The 20173-nt window shown below is 45.3% G+C and overlaps 1 protein-coding gene across 1 annotated transcript in view; it reads left to right on the forward strand.

Moving 5' to 3' along the window:
• Positions 1–20173, forward strand: part of EXOC3L4 (exocyst complex component 3 like 4) — a 147825-nt gene that overhangs the window by 114329 nt on the left and 13323 nt on the right. The window lies entirely within an intron of this gene.

Genomic DNA, 20173 nt, shown 5'->3' on the forward strand with positions numbered 1-20173 from the left:
AAGAATACACCAAATCACAAAAATACAAGCTGTAGTGGCCCTAAACCATCTCTGGATGTCTGCATATATCTGACCAACAGTAATCTGATACAGTTCAATACAACAAAATAAAAAATACGAATAGGTGGAACAGCACATGTATTGTTTTGTGGTTTTTTTTCCTTGCAGACTTGCATGTTTTAGGAGCAATGTACTGTACGGGAGCTTCTTTAGAGCAGGATCACACAATTTTGACCCCATAGATGTTTATTATGCTGGCTTGGCTTCATGCCCAGGCAGCTCAACTCCTTAATAAGACACAAAAGTTGAATCCAAATGAGGGAACATGGAAGAAAGAAGTTAGGCTAGGACTGAACTAACTAGCACTAAACAGGAGGGCAGGAGAGAAAGAGGCTTTTCTGTACACAGTTTTTGCCTATTTTAAAAGCAATGCACTTGACAAGAGCTTCTTTGGAACAGGATCGTACATTTAGGAGCAGCTAAAAAATATTCAATTGCTTTTCTGCATTGCTTCCAGGCAAAATCAGCCTGAAAGGCCCCATTTTTGGGGGGCTTTTCAAAGCCCAAATCCGGGCAAAAAAAAGTTCTCCCATGCAGTGGGGCTGCACCCACACTTCATTGGTAACTGCTTGTTTGTTCCAGGGGCAAACAGCTAATACTCACCCGATCCTCCGCGCCAGTGGTAAGTGGTACTCCCCCACGATCCAGCAATGGACTGTTCCTGATGTCCACAGCAGGTCTGTGGGCATGATGACGTCAGGAAGCCCAACAGTTGGGCTTTAATGCTTAAAATTTTTATAGCTTTGCACTACAAAATGCTGAGATGTGAAAAGGGCTTTAGAAAATTGTTGCTCTCTGTGTGCCCTTTTCACACTATACATGTGCTTTAGTGTACATGGAAATGAAGCATGTCTGCTTTTTTACACAGCACAACACATGATAGTTTAAACAAAAGTGGTAACAACGCATTGTAGGCTCCTTTGTATTGTCTACATAGTAAAACACACACCGCACACAGTTAACCCTTTGATCGCCCCAGATGTTAACCCCTTCCTGCTCAGTGCCATTAGTACAGTGTCAGTGCTTTTTATTAGCACTGATCACTGTATTATTGTCACTAGTGATGTCAGTGGCAGTTAGTCAGTTCCCCCCCCAGTGTCAGAATGCCCGCCGTAGTCCCGCTATAAGTCGCTGATCGCCGTCATTACTAGTATAAAAAAAAACATTTTCAGTATATATACCGCCATTTTAAACGCTATAACTTTCACGTAAACCGATTAATATACACGTATTGGGATTTTTTTTTAGCAAAGACATGGAGCAGAATACATTTTGGCCTAAATTTATGAAGAAATTAAATTTTTTTAATTTTTTTACTGGACATGTTTAATAGCAAAAATTCAAAAATATAGTTTGTTTTTTTTTCAAAATTGACGGTCTTTTTTGTTTTTAGCGCAAAAAATTAAAAACCGCACAGGCGATAAAATACCACCCAAAGAAAGCTCTATTTGTGGGGAAAAAAGGACATAAATTTCATTTGGGTGCAGCGTTGCATGACCGCGCAATTGTCAGTTAAAGCAATTGCAAAAAATGGCCTGGTCAGGAAGGGGGCGGGGGGGAATCCTCTGGAGGGCAAGTGGTTAACCATCCATTTTGGTCATGGGATATATGTCCTGAGTTGCTCTATAAGCGTGATGAGGCGGGAAACCTGCAACCCCAACGAGGACTCAATACCTCTGTTTCAGTCCTGTGATCACTTCCTCTAAACAACGCTTTCATAATATGAACAACTGTTTACATTCCTTGAAATGTGGAAGAAGAGGTGACCTTCAAAGAGGACCGATCTCATGCTTGCACGACAGTCCTGGGGACAATCCACCAAAGTACCTCCAAGGACTAGGAGGGACAGCGTCCCGGGGCACAGCAGAGCAGAGAATGAACGTAGCACTGTGGTAGTACATTTGAACTAAAAGCCGACAGCTGCTAAGGCTGTGGGAACTTGTATGTTATTAATTCATAGAACTCTGTGAATGAATGTCACCGGGGGGGGGTGGGATTGCAGCATTGGGAACATAAACATGGGGCAGCACAGTGGCTAAATGTTTAGCACTTCCGCCTGGCAATACTCAGGTCCATGGTTCAAATCCTGACCATGGCACCACCTGCCTGGAGCTTGCATGCTCTCCCTGTGCCTGTGTGGGTTTCCTCCGGGTACTCCGGTTTCCTTCCACACTCCAAAGACATGCTGGTAGGTTAACTGGTTCCTGTCCAAACTGGCCGTAGTATGTGTTTGTAGATTAGGGACCTTAGATTGTGTATTACACCCCTTGAGGGTTAGGGACCGATGTGAATGTACAATAAATGTAAAGTGCTGTGTAAATTGATGGCGATATATAAGTACCTGAAATACTATATTTTTTGCTCCATAAGACGCACTTTTCCCAACAAAGAAATGAGGGAAAATGCCTGTGCGTCTTATAGAGCAAATATGGAGCGGCCAGTCCGGTATTCCCACCGCCGCCGTGTTAGAATACTGAGCCGGCCGCTTGACTCTTCTGTGCTCCTCGGTCCTACCTGTTCCTCGGTCCAGCGCTGTCCTCACCGTCTTCTCTCCCCGGTGCCGGCATCTTTACTGTGGGCACCTGGCTGTGACAGCTTACAGCTTCACAGCTGGGTGCCCACTGAGCATGTGCGAGAAGCGCTGCACTTTGTGAATGGCCCCGTAGTCTTCTGGGACCTGTCACGTGTCCCAGAAGACTACGGGAGGGAGGACAACTCCGCGGAAGTGGGAGTGGGTACCTGTCAAATTCGGGTACCCGCTCTTCCCCCTTCTGCTCCCCAAAGGTCAACAGTCCCTGGTCATCCCCTGTACCGTGTCCGCCGTCCCTGGTCATCCCCTGTACCGTGTCCGCCGTCCCTGGTCATCCCCTGTACCGTGTCCGCCGTCCCTGGTCATCCCCTGTACCGTGTCCGCCGTCCCTGGTCATCCCCTGTACCGTGTCCGCCGTCCCTGGTCATCCCCTGTACCGTGTCCGCCGTCCCTGGTCATCCCCTGTACCGTGTCCGCCGTCCCTGGTCATCCCCTGTACCGTGTCCGCCGTCCCTGGTCATCCCCTGTACCGTGTCCGCCGTCCCTGGTCATCCCCTGTACCGTGTCCGCCGTCCCTGGTCATCCCCTGTACCGTGTCCGCAGTCCCTGGTCATCCCCTGTACCGTGTCCGCAGTCCCTGGTCATCCCCTGTACCGTGTCCGCAGTCCCTGGTCATCCCCTGTACCGTGTCCGCAGTCCCTGGTCATCCCCTGTACCGTGTCCGCAGTCCCTGGTCATCCCCTGTACCGTGTCCGCAGTCCCTGGTCATCCCCTGTACCGTGTCCGCAGTCCCTGGTCATCCCCTGTACCGTGTCCGCAGTCCCTGGTCATCCCCTGTACCGTGTCCGCAGTCTCTGGTCATCCCCTGTACCGTGTCCGCAGTCTCTGGTCATCCCCTGTACCGTGTCCGCAGTCTCTGGTCATCCCCTGTACCGTGTCCGCAGTCTCTGGTCATCCCCTGTACCGTGTCCGCAGTCTCTGGTCATCCCCTGTACCTTGTCCGCAGTCTCTGGTCATCTCCTGTACCTTGTCCGCAGTCTCTGGTCATCTCCTGTACCTTGTCCGCAGTCTCTGGTCATCTCCTGTACCGTGTCCGCAGTCTCTGGTCATCTCCTGTACCGTGTCCGCAGTCTCTGGTCATCTCCTGTACCGTGTCCGCAGTCTCTGGTCATCTCCTGTACCTTGTCCGCAGTCTCTGGTCATCTCCTGTACCTTGTCCGCAGTCTCTGGTCATCTCCTGTACCTTGTCCGCAGTCTCTGGTCATCTCCTGTACCTTGTCCGCAGTCTCTGGTCATCTCCTGTACCTTGTCCGCAGTCTCTGGTCATCTCCTGTACCTTGTCTGCAGTCTCTGGTCATCTCCTGTACCTTGTCTGCAGTCTCTGGTCATCTCCTGTACCTTGTCTGCAGTCTCTGGTCATCTCCTGTACCGTGTCTGCAGTCTCTGGTCATCTCCTGTACCGTGTCCACAGTCTCTGGTCATCCCCTGTACCTCTTCTGCAGTCTCTGGTCATCTCCTGTACCGTGTCCACAGTCTCTGGTCATCCCCTGTACAGAGATTAAACAAATCCTCTTACATACGTTGTACCTGTTTATCTTTAGCAGTCTGTCCCCTACACCCATTCAAAGTGCAGACTTTACACAGAGATCTCTCAGCTTTGAAAAGCAGGGGGTGGGTAGCTGAAGTTACACTCAGGAAGGAGAGCTCTGAAAGCTGATTGGAGGGAAGGGGCACACCCCTCTTCTCGCAGCACACAAGAACAGGACTGAGGCTGTCAATCACTGGTTGTACCCTCTCCTGTCACCATTTTTCTCTTGGTGTCAGGAAAACTTGTCAGAAGCGATTGATGCTGATAGCAAAAGAATGAGGCACCAGACAGAATTGACACTTAGTGCTCTAGACTGAGACAAGTACACACTATAGAGGAATATGCTTAGTTCATATTTCATGTCAGAGGTTTACAACCACTTATTTTTTAAGTTTTGGATGGAGGGGGGGGGGGGGGGGGGGAAGGAGTAGAACCCCAATCCCCCCTTCCTTCATGACCTTCTCAAATACGATTCTTAGACGTGATGTCTGTATTAGTTTTCCTGTTAAGGCTTTCTTTATTTCAATCTGGTGATCCAGCCAGCAAGTTTATTGTTTTTCAACAGAACAAGCTGCCCTGCGGATGTAGCAGTTAGTGGGTTGAGACAAACCATTTATCAGCAACAGGGGTGCTTACAATGATCAGCTTTTCTTTATGTAAAACCTTTATCCCAAAGGGAACAAAACTGTTTGCTGTAACTACTTATAGAGTGTTAGCTGGAGTTTGGCTTCAATTTCTTAGTGTATCTAAATCTGCTAGTACATCTAACACTCCCCTCCTCCAGATTAACAATGGCGCTTTCCAAATGTGTCTCTGTTGCTCCTTCATCGAGAGTGGGGGCTCTCTAATACAGGAGGTGTGTTACTGGCCAGATCACCAGCTGAAAACAGAGGGAGGAAAAAGCTAAAAAAAGAAAAATGAATGCAGCCACCACACCTAATGATTGCTAAGCTGCAATATAATAGAATTTCAGCTTTGGGTTTAATACCGTTTTAAATGCAGATCAGAAATGTCAAAGAAAACCCCCCGATGTGAGGAATGTCATTTAAACTGTTTTATTTGAACCAGGCTGCTAGACAAGCTCTGTCCTGTGAACCCCGAGACAAGATGCTGTATACTGCTCTGCAAATTGGGACTGTAAAAGCGGAAGTGTTATTGTAGCTAACTGCACTGTCTGGGAGGTTGGGTTTTGGGTGTAGACGGTGAAACTGCAGTAAAAGTGCAACCACGGGTTATGAAAATCTCAACAAGCTAGTTATTCTGAACCTTGTAGAAATTTACATGAATACATTTTTTATACACTATATTGCCAAAAGTATTGGTTCAGCCCTCCAAATCATGTGATTCAGGTGCTCCAATCCCCTCCATGGACACAGGTGTATACAATCAAGCCCCTAGGCATGCAGACTGCTTCTACAAACATTTGTGAAAGAATGGGTCGCTCTCAGGAGCTCAGTGACTCCAAGCGTGGTCCCGTGATAGGTGGTCACCTGTGCAATAAATCCATCATTTCCTGGCTACTAAATATTCCACGCTCAACTGTTAGTGGGATTATAACAAAGTGGAAGCAACTGGGAACAACAGCAGCTCAGCCACCAAGTGGTAGGCCACGTCACATGACAGAGCGGGGTCAGCGCATGCTGAAGCGCACAGAAGTCGCCAACTGTCTGCAGAGTCAATAGCTAAAGACCTCCAAACTTGGTGTGGCCTTCAGATTAGCACAATACCAGTGTGTAGAGAGCTTCATAGAATGGGTTTCCATGGCCAAGCAGCTGCATTCAAGCCTTACATCACCAAGTGTAATGCAAAGCGTTGGATGCCGTGGTGTAAAGCACGCCGCCACTGGACTCTAGAGTGATGGAGATGTGTTCTCTGGAGTGACCAATCACGCTTCTCTGTCTGGCAATCCGATGGGCGTGTCACGATCTGGGTCAGGTTCAGAGACCAGTTGCTACAGCAGTTGTAAGGCTTACCTGAAACCAGCAGGATTGGTACACCAGCAGCCCACCCTGGGAATGACGCAGGCTCACCTGAGGTGCGGGGTCTAAGCATCCACCGGTCTTCCCCAGAGCTCCTAATGGTGGAGATGGATTTGGCTGCGTGTGAATGCCAGGTCGCAGATCTCAGGATCACCCCACCAGGGAATGAGTAGGCTGGAAACCAAAAGCGGATCAAACAGTTCAGGGATCAAACAGAAGCAGAGTCAGTCACAAGCCAAGGGTCAGTCACCAATGGTAGTAGATAGGATGAGGCAGAATCGTAGTCAGTAGCAAGCCAAAGGTCGGTAACGTAGATGAAGACGGCAGCAGGAACAGTAAGCAGGATATTGGCTGGTAAGGCACAATAATCTGGCAACCAGGAAGTGCAGAGACATGGCTTTTATAGGAAGTTCATGGGAGGAGCAAGGAGTTCAAGGTTCAAGACAAAACAGGGAAAAGGCAGGATCATCCAAACAATTGTCAAGGGAGCTGTCCAGCGTTCCAGGTGGCTCAGCGAGAAGAAACACCATCTCCCACCGCAGAAGGCCCAGGTTCGATTCCAGGCTCTGACAGGGCGTGTCTGGGTTTGGCGGTTCCCAGGAGAACGGAACTTGCCTGACTGCATTGTGCCAAGTGTAAAGTTTGGTGGAGGGGGGATTATGGTGTGGGGTTGTTTTCCAGGGGTTGGGCTTGGCCCCCTAGTTCCAGTGAAGGGACCTCTTAAGGCGTCAGCATACCAAGACATTTTGGACAATTTCATGCTCCCAACTTTGTGGGAAGAGTTTGGGGATGGCCCCTTCCTGTTCCAACATGACTGCACACCAGTGCACAAAGCAAGGTCCATAAAGACATGGATGAACCAGTTTGGGGTGGAGGAACATGACTGGCCTGCACAGAGTCTTGACCTCAACCCCATAGAACACCTTTGGGATGAATTAGAGTGGAGACTGCAAGCCAGGCCTCCTCCCCCGACATCAGCGCCTGACCTGACAAATGTGCTTCTGGAAGAATGGTCCAACCTTCCCATAGACACCCTCCTAAACCTTGTGGACGGCCTTCCCAGAAGAGGTGAAGCTGTTATATCTGCAAAGGGCGGGGCCAACTCAATATTGAACCCTACGGACTAAGACTGGGGGGCCATTACAGTTCATGTGTGTGTAAAGGCCGGCAGCTCAATACTTTTGGCAATATAGTGTATCTCCGTAATTTTTAGTAAGAATAAGCTCCACCTGTAGGCCCCATTCACATCTGAGCATCACACTAACTCACATTTTGTTGCACAACGTCATAGGACAGCCAATTCACTTGAATGCACTGCCCTATGTGTGACAAATGTGGCAAAGTAGCTCAAGGAGCATTTTGCAGCATTCCGTTTTGCATACTTTTTTAATGTGCATTTTGCCACATTTGTCATGCATTTGGGGTAGTATTAGAATAATGGCACCAGGAACCTGACATGCATTTTTTTGCACATCCAAAAAACATGCAAGTGTGAATGGGGGCTTAGGGCTCATTCACACCAGCAGCATTGCCCAACACAAGAGCAAGGCAATTTGCCTTATGTCCTATGACTTCAGTTTGCACCGACATGCTAAAAAAATAGGATGTTGTGCTTTTGCGGCAGTGTGTTCCTCACACTACAACACATTGCAACACGCTGCAGTGCATAGAAATACATGGAAGGGTTTAAAAAAAAGAAGAAAAAAAAAAAGCAAGAACTTTCTACTGTAAGTTATATAACTAATAAGTATGAAATATACATAAAATAATGGTGAATATGACAATCAAATAAGCCCATAAATATTTATTATTCTTGAAATATTATTTCAATGTGATAGAAATTAATTAGGGTACAACAATAATCACATAAAAATACAAATATATATAAAAAATAAAGTAATAAATAATAATAATGGAATAACATTAAAAAGATTTAAAACAATGTTGACAGTTCATATTCAGCTTGCATATCTGAAAAACAAGGGGATTTCCTGCAGTCTGTGTCCTACAGGGGAAAATCCCCTTCAGCAGGAAGCGAGAGGGAATCTCTCCAAAGTGACGGGATTCCCCTCTTAGACAGTCATTGAGCAGGAGTCTCTTTTGAAAGATTTTTCATAAATTGGTTGTAAATCCTTTTATTTGTATATATAAAAGCGATGTTGCTATCTCCAGGTGATACACAGAGATGAAACAAATCCTCCTGCATACAGTCAGGTCCATAAATATTGGGACATCGACACAATTCTAACATTTTTGGCTCTATACACCACCACAATGGATTTGAAATAAAACGAACAAGATGTGTTTTTAACTGCAGACTGCCAGCTTTAATTTTAGGGTATTTACATCCAAATCAGGTGAACGGTGTAGGAATTACAACAGTTTGCATATGTGCCTCCCACTTGTTAAGGGACCAAAAGTAATGGGACAATTGGCTTCTCAGCTGTTCCATGGCCAGGTGTGTGTTATTCCCTCATTATCCCAATTACAATGAGCAGATAAAAGGTCCAGAGTTCATTTCAAGTGTGCTATTTGCATTTGGAATCTGTTGCTGTCAACTCTCAAGATGAGATCCAAAGAGCTGTCACAATCAGTGAAGCAAGCCATCATTAGGCTGAAAAAACAAAACAAACCCATCAGAGAGATAGCAAAAACATTAGGCGTGGCCAAAACAACTGTTTGGAACATTCTTAAAAAGAAGGAACGCACCGGTGAGCTCAGCAACACCAAAAGACCCGGAAGACCACGGAAAACAACTGTGGTGGATGAGCGACGAATTCTTTCATTGGTGAAGAAAACACCCTTCACAACAGTTGGCCAGATCAAGAACACTCTCCAGGAGGTAGGTGTATGTGTGTCAAAGTCACCAATCAAGAGAAGACTTCACCAGAGTGAATACAGAGGGTTCACCACAAGATGTACACCATTGGTGAGCCTCAAAAACAGGAAGGCCAGATTAGAGTTTGCCAAATGACATCTAAAAAAGCCTTCACAGTTCTGGAACAACATCCTATGGACAGATGAGACCGAGATCAACTTGTACCAGAGTGATGGGAAGAGAAGAGTATGGAGAAGGAAAGGAACTGCTCATGATCCTAAGCATACCACCTCATCAGTGAAGCATGGTGGTCGTAGTGTCATGGCGTGGGCATGTATGGCTGCCAATGGAACTGGTTCTCTTGTATTTATTGATGATGTGACTGCTGACAAAAGCAGCAGGATGAATTCTGAAGTGTTTCGGGAATATTATCTGCTCATATTCAGCCAAATGCTTCACAACTCATTGGACGCTTCACAGTGCAGATGGACAATGACCCAAAGCAGACTGCAAAAGCAACCAAAGAGTTTTTTAAGGGAAATAAGTGGAATGTTCTGCAATGGCCAAGTCAATCACCTGACCTGAATCCGATTGAGCATGCATTTCACTTGCTGAAGACAAAACTGAAGGGAAAATGCCCCAAAAACAAGCAGGAACTGAAGACAGTTGCAGTAGAGCAGTGTTTCTCAACTCCAGTCCTCATGGACCCCCAACAGGTCATGTTTTCAGAATTTCCCTCAGATGAAACAGCTGTGGTAATTACTAAGGCAGTGAAACTGATCAAATCACCTGTGCAAAATAATGGAAATCCTGAAAACATGACCTGTTGGGGGTCCATGAGGACTGGAGTTGAGAAACACTGCAGTAGAGGCTTGGCAGAGCATCACCAGGGATGAAACCCAGCGCCTGGTGATGTCTATGCGTTCCAGACTTCAGGCTGTAATCGACTGCAAAGGATTTGCAAGCAAGTATTAAAAAGTGACAGTTTGATTTATGATTATTATTCTGTTCCATTGCTTTTGGTCCCTTAACAAGTGGGAGGCACATATGCAAACTGTTGTAATTCCTACACCGTTCACCTGATTTGGATGTAAAAACCCTCAAATTAAAGCTGACAGTCTGCAGTTAAAGCACATCTTGTTTGTTTCATTTCAAATCCATTGTGGAGGTGTATAGAGCCCAAACTGTTAGAATTGTGTCGATGTCCAAATATTTATGGACCTGACTGTAAGTACCTGTTTATCTGCAGCCCTGTCTTCTGTACAACCTCCTAAAGCACACAGTTTTCACAGCATCTCTGAGCTCCAGCAAGCAAGGGGTGGCAACCTGACATCACACACTGCACAGCATAGAGCAACCAGCTGAGTGTAGTCTGAGACCTGAGTAGAGGGAATGGACACACCCTCCCTTACACAGTTTCAAAGGGACAGCTGAGGCTGTCAATTATCTGCTGTGTGCTGGAAGGGGGCAGTCTCCTGGGATTGTCTGTTGTCGGCATAGACTGTCAGAAGTGACTTTTGCAGATAGCAGAGGAATGAGAGGGGAGACAGTAATCACACTTGGTGCTTTGGATTGAGGCAAGTACACATTATATGGGGATATGCATTGTTTATTTTTCTTTTTGCTTGCCCACCACCCTATAGTAGAACTACTTCTACAGGGCGGCGGGGCTGCGCAAAATCACGTATATATACGTGATTTGCATTTCCGGGTAGGGGTGCACGCCACCCTACCCGCACCACCATTGGTGGCTTTGGATGTCGATCACCAGGTCCCAGCCAGAGATTCCCCGCCGGCACCCGGCGATCGCCGAGTAAAACTGACAGGGGAGAGACCTGTATGTAAACAACACAGGTCTCTCTTCTGCCAGCAAGGACATGCTGCTGTGTATTTCTGTGTACAGCAGAGAAATACACAGAAGCATGTTTCCCGAGTAAATCACACACAGCACATACAGTAAAACAGCACACAGTTAACCCTTTGATCGCCCCACATGTTAACCCCTTCCTGCCCAGTGTCATTAGTTCAGTGGCAGTGCTTTTTATTAGCACTGATCACTGTATTAGTGTCACCAGGGATGTCAGTGGCAGTTAGTCAGTTCCCCCCCCCCAGTGTCAGAATACTCACCCCAGTCCCCCAGTCCTGCTATAAGTCGCTGATCACGGCCATTACTAGTATAAAAAAATAAAGATCCCAGTATATATACCGCCATTTTTAGATGCTATAGCTTTCACGTAAACCAATTAATTTACATGTATTGGGATTTTTTTTCAGCAAAGACATGTAGCTGGCAGGCAACGTACAGGTAGTTATCTGGCCTGCCTGTGCTGCTCGCTCGCAACAAAACCACCATGGATGGTCAGCAAGAGGTTAAAACCCAAAGAAAAGGAAAAGCCTGTGCCCTGCCAGTATGCTGTAGAGAAGGGCCCTTTGCTTATGTGGAAGCAGTGGTCTCTCTGCAGAGGTCCAATACACCTCCTGATAAATTAAAGATACAACTCTCAGGTCACCAGGGAGCCTTGCTGATTGGAGAATTCTATCTCTGACTCAACAGGGTGTGTATCAAACCTATGCAGAGAGACCACTGCTTCCACACAGAGCGCAAAAGTCTGTCCCTGCAGCATGGCGGCAGGGGACAGACAATACTATGCAGCCTGTAGCTGCTTTCTAACAAATTATAGGAGTTTGATCACCTTTGTTTTGATGCACCTGGAATGTATTTAACGTGTAACTAAACCCAGAACTCTGCATTCACTATAACTGGTCTCGCCGGACCCTGCATTCACTATATCTGGTCTCCCCGGACCCTGCATTTACTATATCTGGTCTCCACGGACCCTGCATTTACTATATCTGGTCTCCCTGGACCCTGCATTCACTATATCTGGTGTCCCCGGACCCTGCATTCATTATATCTGGTCCCTCCGGACCCTGCATTCACTATATCTGGTCTCCCCAGACCTTGCATTCACCATATCTGGTGTCCCCGGACCCTGCATTCATTATATCTGGTCCCTCCGGACCCTGCATTCACTATATCTGATCTCCCCGGACCCTGCATTCACTATATCTGGTCTCCCCAGACCTTGCATTCACCATATCTGGTCCCTCCGGACCCTGCATTCACTATATCTGGTCTCCCCGGACCTTGCATTCACTATATCTGCTCTCCCGGACCCTGCATTCACTATATCCGGTCTCCCCAGACCTTGCATTCACTATATCTGGTCCCTCCGGACCCTGCATTCACTATATCTGGTCTCCCCGGACCCTGCATTCACTATATCTGGTCTCCCCAGACCTTGCATTCACTATATCTGGTCCCTCCGGACCCTGCATTCACTATATCTGGTCTCCCCGGACCCTGCATTCACTATATCTGGTCTCCCAGGACCCTGCATTCACTATATCTGGTCTCCCAGGACCCCGCATTCACTATATCTGGTCTCCCACAGTACACAGAACATGGAAATGCAATTATTTTAGTAAATTTAAACTGCTAAACAGGGGCGGACTGACAACTCATGGGGCCCCCGGGCAATAGGGGATCATGGGGCCCCTGTGTCCTTGCCCAAACTCAAAGCCTATGAAAAAGGTACCAGGGACATCTCATGGGGCCCCCTCCTGACCCCAGGCCCTCGGGCAGTGCCTGAGTTTCCAAATGGTCAGTCCGCCCCTGCTGCTAAATACCTTTTCTCATCAGCAGTATATAGCAGTCTTGTGAATTCTATCAGTCTCCAGCAGAGCACTGGTTAAAGCTTGTAGGAGGAGTTTTCTTTCTGCTCTAGGAAGATGCAGAACCCCTAACCTTTGTTTGGACAGTGCTGATTGGCCCTGTGCTGATTACATGCACTCTCCCAAGCAAATAAAAATCTCTAGCAAACACACTAAACTGAGCAGGTGCAGAGTGACTCCACAGAATATGTCTTATGAGGAGATAAAAGGGGGGCACTGGAAGAAGGGGAGGATCAGAGAAGACAGGCTCAAACAACATTTTTACTCAATGCAGAGGATTAACCCCTTAGGTTCCACAGTGAGTATAACAAGCATGCTTTACTGCATCTACAGACTGATTTCACTGTTGTGGGTTTAGTAACACTTTAACGGATTTAAACCAAGTTCAGTTAGGCTTTCAGGAGAACGAACCCTTAAAATCAAATCTTTATAGTCTAGTGGCTAATTATACATCCAGAGTGACTAATCTAGAGCCTGATATTATAAAGATGTACATCAGCTAGTAAACCTCTGTTTCGGGCTTGTTGTCCATTGTCAATGCAAGGCTTGGACACCATGGCTTTCAGAGTAGGGTTGGGGGAACGCCTAGACTGGGCAACCATTGCATCAACAGAGTCTGTAGGTCTCCAGTGTTTTGTGGTCTATATTTTTGTAACATTTAGATTCGCGAAAGCTCTATATCATGACTTCCTTTTGTTAGCAGTGCACGGGATGTTTGGGTGGGGAGGATACAGATGATGAGAAATCAGTAAAAGTCACAGTCTTCAGTCATGTGGACCTCTGTCTACAGTCAGTTGAGTAATTTATGACCATCCAAGGTCACCAGATAGGATATACTATATAGGATAACCCGCACCACTGAGCGTGCGATGAAAGGGGAAGCAACCATGGCAATCGCACAGACGTTTTTCCCCAAAAACAATTTTCTGCATCGCAAAACCTGTGTAAAGCATTTGTTATTAGAATCCCCCCCCCCCAAAAAAAAATACTGTATCACAAGGACTGCATATCTAATACACAATTTACAGAATTCAGTTGTATCCAGGGGCGGACTGACCATTCGAGCACTGCCCGAGGGCCCGGGGTCAGTAGGGGGCCCCATGAAATGCCCCTGGTACCTTTTTTATAGGCTTTTTTGAGTTTGGGCAAGGACACAGGGGCCCCATGATCCCCTATTGCCCGGGGGCCCCATGAGTTGTCAGTCCGTCCCTGGTTGTATCAAACATTCAGTGATTGTATGGGCGCCATGTCTAAGGCTAGGTTCACATCTAAGCGTTTTGTGGTGTATTTTGCATCCATTTAACATGATTTCCTATGGGTGAAGTTCCCATCTCCGCGTTTTCCACGATTTTTGGAAAGGTCAGGGACTTTTTAAAACGCAAAACAGTGAATTTTGGTTTAATAGACTGCAATGGAGATGCTGTATAAATGCATTTTTGACACGTTTTTGATGTGTTTTGATGCATTTTGCGTTTTTAATCTGCCTAGAAACAAGTTGGCCATACACCCTCCCCCCCCTCATAAAAGTGCATCAAAAAAGCATCAAAACGTGAGTGGAAAAATTTTAAATGCACCGCAAAAAGTGGTATACTGAGATGCTGTAGAAATGCACATAGTGCATTTTTGACATGTTTTGATGCATTTCGCATTTTTAATCTGCCCAGCAACAAGTTGGCCAAAAAAAATCCCCATAAAAATGCAAAGCGCATCAAAAAAGCATCAAAAACGCATGTGCAAAAACACAAAATGCACCGCAAAAAGCACTGCAGAAACTGATCTAATGCAGACTGCATTAGTGGGAACCTAGCCTAAGACCGGCCATACATGGGTCGAAATTCGACCAGTTTTTCGTCCGATCAAATGCATCAAAAATGTGTGTGCAAAAACGTAAAATGCACTGCAAATAGTGGTATATGGAGACGCTGTAGAAATGCACGTAGTGTGTTTTTGATGTGTTTTGATGCATTTCGAGTTTTTAATCTGCCCAGCAACAAGTTGGCCCAAAAGAAAAAAACCCATAAAAATGCAAAGCGCATCAAAAAAGCATAAAAAATGTGTGTGCAAAAAATGTAAAATGCACCACAAAAAATGGTATATGGAGACGCTGTAGAAATGCACAGTGTGTTTTTGATGTGTTTTGATGCATTTCACATTTTTAATCTGCCCAGCAACAAGCTGGCCAAAAAAAATCCCCATAAAAATGCAAAGCGCATCAAAAACTTGTGTGCAGAAACGTAAAATGCACCGCAAAAAGTGGTATATGGAGATGCTGTAGAAATGCATGTAGTGCGTTTTTTTAATGTGCTTTTGACGTGTTTTGATGCATTTCATGTTTTTAATCTGCTCAGCAACAAGTTGGCCACAAAAAAACCCCATAAAAATGCAAAGCGCATCAAAAGCATCAAAAACACGTGCAAAAATGTAAAATGCACCTCACAAAATGGTATATGGAGACGCTGTAGAAATGCATTAGTCCGTTTTTCTACGCGCTTTTGATGTGTTTTGATGCATTTTGAGTTTTTAATCTGCCCAGAAACAAGTTGGCCAAAAAAACCCCATAAAAATGTGAAGCGCATCAAAAAAGCATCAAAACACGTGCGGAAAAATGTAAAGTGCACCACAAAAAGTGGTATACTGAGACGCTGTAGAAATGTACATAGTGCATTTTTCACATGTTTTGATGCATTTTGCATTTTTAATTTGTCCAGCACGAAGTTGGCCAAAATAAAATCCCCATAAAAATGCACAGTGCATCAAAAAGCATCAAAAACGCGTGCAAAAAAAACACAAAATGCACTGCAAAAAGCAAAGCAGAAGCTGATCAAACGCAGACTGCATAGGTGTGAACCTAGCCTAAGACCGGCCATACATGGGTCGAAATTCAACTAATTTTTCATCCGAAAATCAGACCTAAGAATAATCAGCTGATTTTCGTTCTGTTAGTGGGTCAATGGCACCGTCCGATTTTCCTCCCCTTTTCGGACATGTTGGAAAATTCGTGAAAAACGACTGATTTTTGACTCAATGATGGTCAAATCGTACAATCATTTTCCGAAAAGAATATGCGCATGAGCCGTGACCTGGAAGGAACAGAAGTTTCGCCTGTTATATGGGGTGAACTTTATGACTCGGTCGGCTGATTTTCGAAATCATTGATGGCGCCATCGGATTACCGAGCGAACGACGTTTTAGATTTTTGGACGAAAAATCGTTTGGGATTGGAACCGTTTATGCCTTGCAAAAGGCCTCATGCACACGGGACGTTTTCTTAACTCTCCTAGCAGCCTTTCCTCCTGGCAGCAGAGTTTTGGGGAAAAAAAGTTGAGTATTGTCCATGATACTTTTTTTATTTCCACTAACATACAATTTTGAGGACAAGCTTTTGGGGAGTGTCCCCTTCTTCAAGGTCCAAGCAGTACTGTACAAATCACAAAGGTTAGCAGAATGTCAGAAGAGATGTGTCGCAAATGCACTAATACGGCTACAATCACCTCGGGGAAAAAAAAAAAGCACCTGACAGTTGCAAAAAGGTGCGATTAGCTGCGTCAAGCATCTGGGTGTTAACCACTTCCAGACCGGACACTTTTACCCCCTTCCTGACCAGGGCAATTTTCAGCTTTTAGCGCTATCACACTTTGAATGACAATTGCGCGGTCATGCAACACTGTACCCAAATTAATTTTTTACCATTTTTTTGAGATAGATAAAGCTTTATTTTGGTGGTATTTATTCACCGCTGGGATTTGTATTTTTTTTGCTATGTAAATGAAATGTCCAAAAATTTTGAAAAAAAGTGTTTTTTTTATAAAATTTTGCAAATAAATAATATTTCATCATAAATCTTAGCCAAAATTTATTCCGTTATCTTTTTAGTAAAAAAAAAAAAATCCAAATTAGTTTATAAGCAAAAATTATAATTTTTAAACATTTTTTTTTACATTTTTATTTTATTTTTTTATATTATTATTTTTTATTTTTATTTTTATTTTTTACATACTGTCACCCTAGCAGTACAGTGTCACCATGGTGACACTGTACTACTTGTGAGGGGTGATGAAGATTTTTTTTTTTTTTTTTACACTGATTGCTTTTACACCCATATAGGATGTAAAAGCAATTATTTCTCTTTCTCTCTGTGTGCATTCATGCACTCATTGAGAAGAACTGAGTGAGCTGTGATTGGTCACATCCTGTCACATGGTACAAGGCTTTTGTGAATAGCCTTGTACCATGTGACCTCTGTGATCATTCACAGATTTCACACATAGTAAGCAATGATGTCACAAGTGACATCTTGCTTACTACTTTGCATGTGATCACTGATTGGCCAATCAGTGATCACATGATCGGGACCTCGTACAGAGGTCCCGTCCGACGATCGGTGTTTCACTGTGTCCGGAGGACACAGCGGGCACCGGATCGCGGTGCTGCGCGCTCCCAGGGAGCGCGCACAAGCAGGGTGCGGGGAGGCCGTTTATTGACGGCCACCCGACCCTGCAGTGCCACCGTCCGGCCGTTTATATACAACGGCCGGTCGGCAAGTGGTTAATTCATTTAATTGGCCTGAATAAATAATTTATTGAAATGAATTTCCCATGCCTAGCGTTAACGTGCGTTTAGATGCTTTTATAAGCATCATTTTTTTTTACTGCCGTAAGGCTAAGTTCACATCTGTGTGCGTGGTATGGCTGCGGATCCGCACGAAATTCTGTGCATCCACACCACCCACACAGAGACATGCAGAACCGCGGGCGAGTGCCATTAGTTCTAATGGCACGCCGCCCGCACTGGAAAACGCAACTGTACTGGGAACCGAGGTTCCTTTGCGGGCTGCGTTTTCGGAAGAAGTGCAGGGACTTATTCCCTGCGTGTCACGGGGCACGGATGTCCATTCAAATGAATGGGCTCTCGTGCCCACGCAAAACGTGGCCTGCACAGCCGCATATATGTGAACCGGGGGTAACTGCTGTTCCTGGATACACTGTCAAAAAAAGCTTGATCTTCAATTGGATATACAAAAAAATACCCAACAGGGATGGTGGAAGACCCTCAAATTGGCCACAGCACGGGTTCAAACCCAGGAAGTCAGCACTGAGGTTCCACCATTAGAGTCCCCAACAGGGGCGAACTGACAACTCATGGGGCCCCCAGGCAATAGGGAATCATGGGGCCCCTGTGTCCTTGCCCAAACTCAAAAAAGCCTATGAAAAAGGTACCAGGGGCATCTCATGGGGCCCCCTACTGACCCCGGGCCCTTGGACAGTGCCTGAATTTCCAAAGGGTCAGTCCGCCCCCTGGTCCCCAATAGAAACTGACACCCATACTATGACCACTATAATGCTCAACGAACAGATGTCGAGTATCCGCAATGACTCCCAACGTAAATTTTTGAAAATATGGGAGCCGTGGTTGCAATATGCCTTTCCCTCACTCCCCCCGGCTAGTCTGGGGATGTAATGGCATTCGGTATTGGCACACTTGGACCCCTGTTCTTTGCCCTCCTTTTTTTTTTTTTCCCTCTTTCTTCCTTTTTCTCTCTTTCTCTGTTTTTGGTGTCACTGGACAGCTGCATTTAGTTGTTATAATCAGTTACATTAATGTTTTGTAACTTATGTGCCATTGATAGCCCCTGCGTGGGCGTACCTTTTGCCCTGTTGGCGTTAGAGCACTATTTTTCCTTTTTTTTTATTTTTTAAAAAATTTTTTTATCTGTGCAATTGATAGCCCCTGCGTGGGCGTGTTTTATTGCCTCTGTTTTATACTGTTTAAAAAATTAATAAAAACCATTGAAATAGGAACTGACACCCAGATGCTAAAATATCAGCTTTAGATGAACTGCCCCTTCAGATGTTTTCTGCAGATGGTAGATTCCCAATATGGCCCGATGGTTATTTATATGTGGATGAACATTACATAGGTCCATAAATCTTACTGCACTGCAGATCTGCTTCCGTTGTTGCACCTGGATCCTGGTCTTGATGCTGAACAAGCCACATCATTTAGAAGCAACTTCCTTTTCCGCTAACGTTCGTTCCGGCCCTTTAACTGGTCCCAGCCTGAACCATCGCCAAAAGTTGTATGTCACACCAACATGACATAGGAGAAACAAACTGAACAGAACAAAAGTGACGTAAAGGAAAATGTATTAAGGCAGATCAACAGTCGAGCTGAAAAGATTTTGAGATGACCAAATACAGCCAATTCAAATGTAATTCCAGGCCCACACTTGGGACTGCGGCAGGCATTCTGACACTGGGGGGAACTGACTTGGTGTCACTGACATCCCCAGTGACACCAATACAGTGGTCAGTGCTAATAAAAAGCAGTTGTCAGTTGGTATAATTCCAGGCCCACACTTGCCCTCCAGAGGATTTACTCCCCCCCCCCCCCCTCCTGACCAGGCCATTTTGTGATACGGCGCTGCGTTACTTTAACTGACAATTGCGCGGTCATGCAACAGTGCATCCAAATGAAATCCTTTTTCCCACAAATAGAGCTTTCTTTTGGTGGTATTTGATCACCTCTGCGGTTTTTATTTTTTGCGCTATAAACAAATAAAGACCGACAATTTTGAAAAAAAAAACAATATTTTTGACTTTTTGCTATTAAACATGTCCAGTAAAAAAAATTTAAAAAATCAAATTTCGTCATAAATTTAGGACAAAATTTATTCTGCTCCATGGCTTTATCCCAACCACTGCACCACCTGCCTGGAGTTGGCATGTTCTCCCTGTGTCTGCATGTCTTTCCTCCAGGTACTCCGGTTTCCTCCCACACTCATGCTGGTAGGTTAATTGGCTCCTGTCTAGATTGTCCCTAGTATGTGTATGTATGAATGTTAGTTAGGGACCTTAGATTGTACGCCCCTTGAGGGTTAGGGACTGATGTGAATGTACAATATATATGTAAAGCGCTGCGTAAATTGACAGTGCTATATAAGTACCTGAAATAAATAAATAAATGTCTTTGCTAAAAAAAAATCCCAATACGTGTAAATTCATTGGTTTACGTGAAAGTTATAGCATCTACAAATGGCGGTATAGATACTGGGATTTTTATTTTTTCACTAGTAATGGCGGCGATCAGCGACTTATAGTGGGACTGCGGTGGGCATTCTGACACTGGGGGGGAACTGACTTGGTGTCACTGCCATCCCCAGTGACACAAATAAAGTGATCAGTGCTAATAAAAAGCACTGCCGCTTTACTAATGGCACTGGGCAGGAAGGGGTTAACATGCGGGGCGATCAAAGGATTAACTGTGTGCTGTTTTACTATGAGGCTGTGTGCTGTGTTTCACTGTAATCACACTGCTTTATATGGCTCTGCCCCAGCAACAATAGTCCCTCCTGCAACAACCCCCCCCCATCCCAGCAATAATAGGTTCACTCCAGCTACCAACAATAAATCTCCCAGCAGCCAACATTAATAGATCCTCCAGCAACAATACAGTAGATGCCCCCA

Source organism: Staurois parvus, unplaced genomic scaffold (genome assembly GCF_062004578.1).
Source record: "Staurois parvus isolate SC_StPar_1 unplaced genomic scaffold, SC_StPar_1.0 ptg001329l, whole genome shotgun sequence".
NCBI classification, from domain to species: Eukaryota; Metazoa; Chordata; class Amphibia; order Anura; family Ranidae; genus Staurois; species Staurois parvus.